The sequence below is a fragment of the Bombyx mandarina genome, chromosome 06 (assembly GCF_030267445.1).
Source record: "Bombyx mandarina strain Sakado chromosome 06, ASM3026744v2".
Taxonomy (NCBI): Eukaryota; Metazoa; Arthropoda; class Insecta; order Lepidoptera; family Bombycidae; genus Bombyx; species Bombyx mandarina.
The window spans coordinates 9545607-9553569 of record NC_143213.1 but is presented as its reverse complement, the minus strand read 5'-3'; the positions used below and the strand labels follow the sequence as shown (position 1 = coordinate 9553569).

The 7963-nt window shown below is 35.6% G+C and overlaps 1 long non-coding RNA gene across 1 annotated transcript; it reads right to left on the bottom strand.

Annotated features, from left to right (window-relative positions):
* Nucleotides 1-834: 834 nt before the first annotated feature.
* Nucleotides 835-3415, bottom strand: LOC149502825 (uncharacterized). Its single transcript, XR_016323256.1, has 3 exons — nucleotides 2621-3415; nucleotides 2483-2531; nucleotides 835-1344 (listed from the first exon to the last, which is right to left on the bottom strand). It is a non-coding gene; the product is annotated as an uncharacterized LOC149502825 (long non-coding RNA).
* Nucleotides 3416-7963: the final 4548 nt, after the last annotated feature.

The following is a 7963-nucleotide window of genomic DNA, read 5'->3' as shown; positions in this document are numbered from 1 at the left end:
GAATTACTTTTAAGTAATATTAACTAACATTGTTATTATCCAGCCTAATAATAGATGGCGCCAACAACATCATTGCATAACAATTACAATACTTAATTAAATTATTAGTACTGTTAATTATAATATAAATTATTATTAATATTTATGCTTTATTCATATTTAACCATTAAAACAGTCATTTGTGTTTTTAAACAATAATATAAACATTAAACATATTCTGAACATTTTCACATCAAAACAGTGTCTGCTAATTATTAAATATGGTAGAATAACAGTTTTGTTGCTAATAATAAATAAATATTAACATATAATAAACTAATCTATATATTATTATGTTAATTATTGCCAACAGTGGCGTTTGCGCCCATACGGCCATACTGATTCCAGCGCGTCCCTTGCGCTGTTTTAGCATTTCACATAACAGTAAACAAGGCATATCCCCTACTGGGATCTACCCAACACACAAGGCACCATTCACCCTTACGAGATCTAGCTAACACACAAGAGGATTACCCAACGGGATTTACCAAACACACAAAGCATCACCCATACGGGTCTAGTTAACTCGCAAGCCATCACCCTTACAGGATCTAGCCAACTTACCAGGCATCACCCTTACGGGATCTAGCCAACACACTCGGCATCACCCATTCGGGATCTAGCCAACTCACAAGGCATCACCCATTTGGGATCTAGCCAACCCACAAGGCATCACCCTCTCGGGATCTAGCCAACCCAAAAGGCATCACCCATTCGGGATCTAGCCAACTCATAAGGCATCACCCATACGGGATCTAGCCAACTCATAAGGCATCACCCATACGGGATCTAGCCAACTCATAAGGCATCACCCATACGGGATCTAGCCAACTCATAAGGCATCACCCATACGGGATCTAGCCAACTCATAAGGCATCACCCATACGGGATCTAGCCAACAAGACCAGGTTTAAGGATTCGCATGGTGGCCCGCCAGCGTTTTAGGAAGGATAATTGGATAGGTAAATAAAAGTAGATACCATAACAAATTATAAATCATTTTACAGCAGAACAAATCTCTCTGCCCATACGGTCAATTTGTCAGTTATCAGAATCCTCTGACATTAAGAGGATAGATTTACCTATATCAAACCGTTACCATTACCAAACCTTTACCTTTACCAAAACACATTAGATGACAGAGACCGCTCGTCCATCCATTTTTTACCAGCTGATTCAACTTCCCCTAATTCATCATTCAGCGGACCATTTTCAATTTGCTTTATTTTAATGACTGGTAGGGAACATCATCCTTCTAATGCCTCTGCATTTTTGTTTTATTGTTGTGCTGCAGCTTTTAATCAACTGTAATTCTTAAAGCTGCCTGTCAGATCTTATTAATTGATATTTTACAAACATGTGACATTTATGACCCATCAATAGTTCAGCATGCCTGTTGACCATGCTCGCTCTCTTTGCAATAATGTGGTACTGAATTTCATATTGTTCACAAGTTTTTGAAACTCCTGAATTATCTTTTATCTTGGTGAATTTTTAAAAGTGACAGGTTTCCAAAAATGGAACTAAGATTTTAAAAACAGAAATCACATAGAGATCTGTGCCATCCTTTTTCTTGACTAATAATAAAGCAGCACCCCCACTAGAAACCTAGGGTGCAGAGAGTTAATCACTCATCCAAAAGTAAATAATTATGAAAGGAAAAGTAATAATATGGAGCTGCTGAACAGGGATGAGCTGTCTCTTATTATGGCATATTATTACAAGTTTATTTTTATTTTTATTGTAATATGCTTGAACTCCTCACAATAAACAGGAGACATACAGTATGTACAGCATTGTACTATCCTATCCAAATTAATTATTTCAAATCCAACTTTTATCTGCCTGATCACCATCTATGAGACATGATTTGCAAAAGTTACATGATGATTGAATAATGACTCCAAACTTGAGCATTCACTGGATAGAAACTTATAAAAATAGATAAGTTCTCCTCAAAGAGTGCAACACTAAGAAGTTATTTTTAAATGATTAAAACCTATTAGGATGTCAGCAAGACTGTCAGTATTACCATATGATTATGATTACCATATGAAATTCTATAACAGTTCTAGTATTTTTCTCCATTAAAAGTCACAATGCTTTGTTTTGAAATCAGTTGACTCCTTATGCTCAAAAACTTTACATGAAGTTGTTTAGCTTACTAAACTAGATCTGCAATGATTTAAGTCTTAATTGTGGTGATACGTTTGTCATCTTGACGGCGGTAACAAGTTTTCTCGAAATGACGCAAGTGACGCAGTAACCACATTTAAAACCTTAGTGTTACTAAAAGTGCCACGAAAACTGAAGGAATCATTATGTGATTGTGATAAAACTGAGTTATGTTTAGATTATTAACATTATATTTACAGTATATTTTCAATTTCACGCTTTCGGAACGTTTTTAGAATCGATATTATTTAGGAAGCGAAATACATACCACAGCGTATTTCTCAATAACTTGGATCGAATAAATTTAAGATAAATACCTGAAATCAGTATTTTTACCATCTCAGCGTCAGTAGCTTTTCCAAAACATCCACGGTCTAGAACTCATTTTAAATATCCACAACTTTACTGAATGCATGGATCAGTTCGTCCCTCACTTGCTCCAATGCGGTTCAATACAAAGACCAGATATCGGCTTATGTCTTGCTTGCTCTTTTGAACTCGATGTTCATGCGATGAAACAATTAGCTTCATGATAGTTTCGTCCACATTTCCGCATCGGTCTTGATGTCACGCCCTCATCGGAGTTGAACGGCGGCAAATAAAAGTTATAATGCCACTACAAGGGTACAGCATTTGCAGCTATCATCACTTTTCACCTTTTTAATACAGGTTGAGAGACCCATCACTTGTTCAACAGTGGGCTACTTCATTCGGAGGCTTACGATTAATTTTGGGGCTGTGATCCCACTTCTGATGTCGGCGTTAAGCCAGGATTTACACACATAACTTCTTTTACAATGAAAATACAATACAATTCTATAAAACTTTAACATTACTTGTTTACAACAAAAAGCCACGCCTGAGTTATTCAGTGGTTTTTCACAATTAGCCATTTTGTGTTGGTTATAGCAACTACAACTTCTTTTATACAAACAAATGTAATTACTGCGAAACAATTCACAAAACATAGCTTAATATTCAAAATACATATTTTAGTGATTTTACATGACTCACATTTAATTTACTTTACATGAATTACTTTTAAGTAATATTAACTAACATTGTTATTATCCAGCCTAATAATAGATGGCGCCAACAACATCATTGCATAACAATTACAATACTTAATTAAATTATTAGTACTGTTAATTATAATATAAATTATTATTAATATTTATGCTTTATTCATATTTAACCATTAAAACAGTCATTTGTGTTTTTAAACAATAATATAAACATTAAACATATTCTGAACATTTTCACATCAAAACAGTGTCTGCTAATTATTAAATATGGTAGAATAACAGTTTTGTTGCTAATAATAAATAAATATTAACATATAATAAACTAATCTATATATTATTATGTTAATTATTGCCAACAGTGGCGTTTGCGCCCATATATACGTAACGAAAACTAATTACATTAAACTTAGGGTACTGCATTGGATCTGAACAAAGTAGAAATAATGGTAAGAATGCACGACAAATAATTCGAAATAAATTTTATAACTTAATTCAATAATTAACATTATTAAACGAAGTGTAATCAACACATTAAAATTGAAAACAAATAAATTGATCTGAATTGATTTTTCTCTGTGTTGCTTGTGTTTTTGGTATATTTATCGTATTAAAATTATACAAGTATAGAATATTATTTCGTAAACTTTACCCTTTTAACATTATTTCATAGGTACCAAAATATATAACCTTATGTTTTAAAACCCCATATAAAAGGGAATATTGGCTTTCCGCAATATTTCGGTCATTACAACCTATCTAGTATGGTTCAAGATCATCTATTTCAATTAATAAAGCTTGAATGATATCTATAATTTATCGTCGATACGTGACCAGCAGGTAACTACCACAGACGCAATAATATTAATTATTCTATACGTTATCTGTGACTTAGTAAAGACTAGTGAGTATTAGCGGAGTTAACATATCTGCACAGATACTATCCGACTGCAGCAGACAGTCTGAGCGAGAATATTATGTCTGTGTTGGCTAAAAGCACACTTTGGTTATCCATGTATTATATGTACTAGATTAGATTTATAATTAGTCAGGTCATAAGTATTGTCACACAGTAAAAACTTTTCTTTTAGAATGCTGGCCACAAAAAAGTTTATTGAATTTGAATTTCGAATTGCTCATGAAAATAAAAATGTATACTTTTAGAATTTTACTCATTTTTAAATATGGAGTGGACGCTTAAAGAAGACCGTGTTGCAGTTATTGCGTTGCATCATTGCGGTTACGCGCCAATTCAAAATTTTAACATAATGAAAAATTTTAATATAACCAAAAAATTCGTTTATCGTACCATCAAACGATACAATGAAGACTCTAGTGTAGATGACAGGTCAAGAAGTGGTCGCCCTCGGTCTGTTAGGACTCCAGCAGTGATAAAAGCTGTGAAGGCGCGAATTCAAAGAAATCCCAAACGTAAGCAGAAACTGTTGGCCCTTCAGATGGGGTTAAGCAGAACCACCGTGAAAAGGGTGTTAAATGAAGACTTAGGGCTTCGGGCATATCGAAGAAAAACAGGACATCGTTTGAATGCTCGTCTAATGGACCTGAGACTGAAGAGATGCCGCGCTTTGTTGAAGCGGTACGCGGGAAAAAAAATTCGGGAAATTCTTTTTTCGGATGAGAAAATTTTTACCGTAGAAGAGAGCTACAACAAACAAAATGATAAGGTGTACGCACACAGTAGTGAAGAAACGAGCAACCGTATTCCACGTGTCCAACGAGGTCATTTTCCATCCTCGCTCATGGTATGGTTTACTGGTGGTAGGACCTCTTGTGAGTCCGCACGGGTAGGTACCACCGCCCCGCCTATTTCTGCCGTGAAGCAGTAATGCGTTTCGGTTTGAAGGGTGGGGCAGCCGTTGTGACTATTATACTGAGACCTTAGAACTATATCTCAAGGTGTGTGGCGCATTTACGTTGTAGATGTCTATGGGCTCCAGTAACCACTTAACATCAGGTGGGCTGTGAGCGCGTCCACACAGTTAAGCAATAAAAAATAAATAAAAAAAAAGAGTTTCTTATTGGGGCTTAACAGAGGTACATTTTTGTGAGAAAGGTGTAAAAACGAATGCAGTTGTGTATCATAATACAGTCCTGACGAACCTTGTGGAACCTGTTTCTCATACCATGTTCAATAACAGGCACTGGGTATTCCAACAAGATTCGGCGCCAGCTCATAGAACGAAGAGCACACAAGACTGGCTGGCGGCGCGTGAAATCGACTTCATCCGGCACGAAGACTGGCCCTCCTCCAGTCCAGATTTGAATCCGTTAGATTACAAGATATGGCAACACTTGGAGGAAAAGGCGTGCTCAAAGCCTCATCCCAATTTGGAGTCACTCAAGACATCCTTGATTAAGTCAGCCGCCGATATTGACATGGACCTCGTTCGTGCTGCGATAGACGACTGGCCGCGCAGATTGAAGGCCTGTATTCAAAATCACGGAGATCATTTTGAATAAAATTTAGTGTTATAAGAATCTATGTTTTGTTAAGTTCATTTTGGTATATGAATGGTTACATAATGAATAAACTTGTTTCAATTATTTTACATTAAACATGTGACAGAATTTATGACCTGACTAGGTATATACTAGACGTGCCTTGTCCTGAATTTTTAATTCATAAAAATCAAAATACATACGTATTTTCCCGTAGTAAATAGCTGCTTGTGTCGCTCTGTTTTTCATCAAGCATTTTTCGATTTGCAGATCTTTTTTTATGCTACCTAAGCTGAGAGTCTTGAGAGGCTATTTCAGCGTAACCTTAAATAGTAGGTGAGCTCACGGGGCTCAAACCTGATGACGTTGCTAATACAAAACCCTAGTAAGAGCCGTGCTTCTCAGAACTACCACCGGATCGGAAACGCGACCCACTGAGAAGACCCGGCGAAAAACTCAGTGGGCTGTGTCTGAGTGTTAATTTACTGGTCGAGCCCTTCGTCGCAAGCGATGGGTTCGAAGATAACGATGACCGGTGCTTGAGGTAACTAAAAGCACCGTTAGTGGATCGGGAGGATCCGAAGTGACGTGTTTGGGGCGACGTCGACTGCTTTCCATTCTGTCCGCAGGATCGGGAATGTAGTTACCGGCGACCACGATGAAAGGGTTCTCGTGTCGTGCGTCGTGCCGCTTTATCGAAGTGGTTGCAGATCCGTTGGTACGACAAAGTACTAATAATAGTTTATTATAATTCGATCAGCCATTTTTCCGTAATTCAGTAGGCAACAAATACTATTATAATGTTAATAACATTATTTAGCGTACCTATTCTTATTAAGATTTTTAGTTTTGATGAGCTTGCGTTTTTGATGAGCAAGCAACGCGAATACGCATAGGCTGAACTCGGCTGAAGACTGCGGTTAGGATGGTAGCAACGATCAAGTACGGGTAAAGCTGTCTTTCTTGTCTATAATTATGCAAAGATCTAAAGACGGTAGCTAATTTAATTAAAGTCTAGGTTCATTCATCATTAATATAGTTTATTAATTTTATGTCACTCGCATTTGGAGGGCTGTCTGTCTGTTGATGTATTATAAGCTTTATTTGCTATTGAGAGAATAATTATATTTTAAGTTTGGAATATTACATAATTAATAAGCATTTACTGTACAATCTATAAAGGTCTATAAGCACGCGTCACGCAAAAACTACAACAATGATTTTAATTGTTTTATTTTATTTTATTTACTACGAAGAGACCTTAGCCCTTATTTAAAATAAAAAATATTCGTAGTATTCCATCGAAAATAACATAAGCCCATATAAATAATTAAAATAAAGACTGCATTAATGCTAATAACTTTTTTTATTAAATAAAATTTCGGTTTCCCAACAATATTTATACATAAGTTGGAATAAGACACGAGCTTGTTATAAAAGCTGGATTTTCAGCTTTTCAAGGATTTGGTCGAAAATTCAAGAAAAGGAATCGAGATTAAAGAGCTTTAGTTCCTTAAATTAAAACTGGTTTCAACAAAACGGGTTCTTTTTGCATCCACAAATCGCCTGAATACTTTTTTAAACAATACCAAATCACATAAATTCTTAAAACAGAATCATCGAGATACAAAACAATTTAATAAACCTATATTATTACCTACTTAATCTATACTATTATTATTCTTTATTCAAATTGATATTAAATAATAATTTATTACGTTCTCGTCTGTTGATGTCAATTACTTCAGATGCGTATGGCATATCATTACTCATCCCGTATTAAAGCATCGTCTCCCTTACTGTTCAATCATAAAAAGTTAAAGTTATTTTCTTTTCACACACACGTTTTTACAAAGTTTTTTTCTGTTATAATGTATTACGTAAGCATAATGCTCACTTAAACAATTCATTAAGTATGTAAATCCTATGACAATATGTCCTTCTTCAAACTAGGCTTGTGGAGAGCACTTAACGGTAGGCAGCGGCTTGGCTCTGCCCTTGGCATTGCTGAAGTTCATGGGCGACGGTAACTACTCATCATCAGGTGAGCCATATGCTCGTCTGCATATAGAGGCAATAAAAAAATCGGATTTAATTCATAACTAATCATTTTTTTTAATAATAGCATAGTAGGGTCGTTAAAATTACTAGCTATATTTTAGCAGACATGAATCAACGAAAATAAAATTTAGAGTTTGTCCGTTAAAAACAATCATAGGTGACAATCGTTTTCCTAACATCGCTGAGTCCTCGTATATCTAACAAAC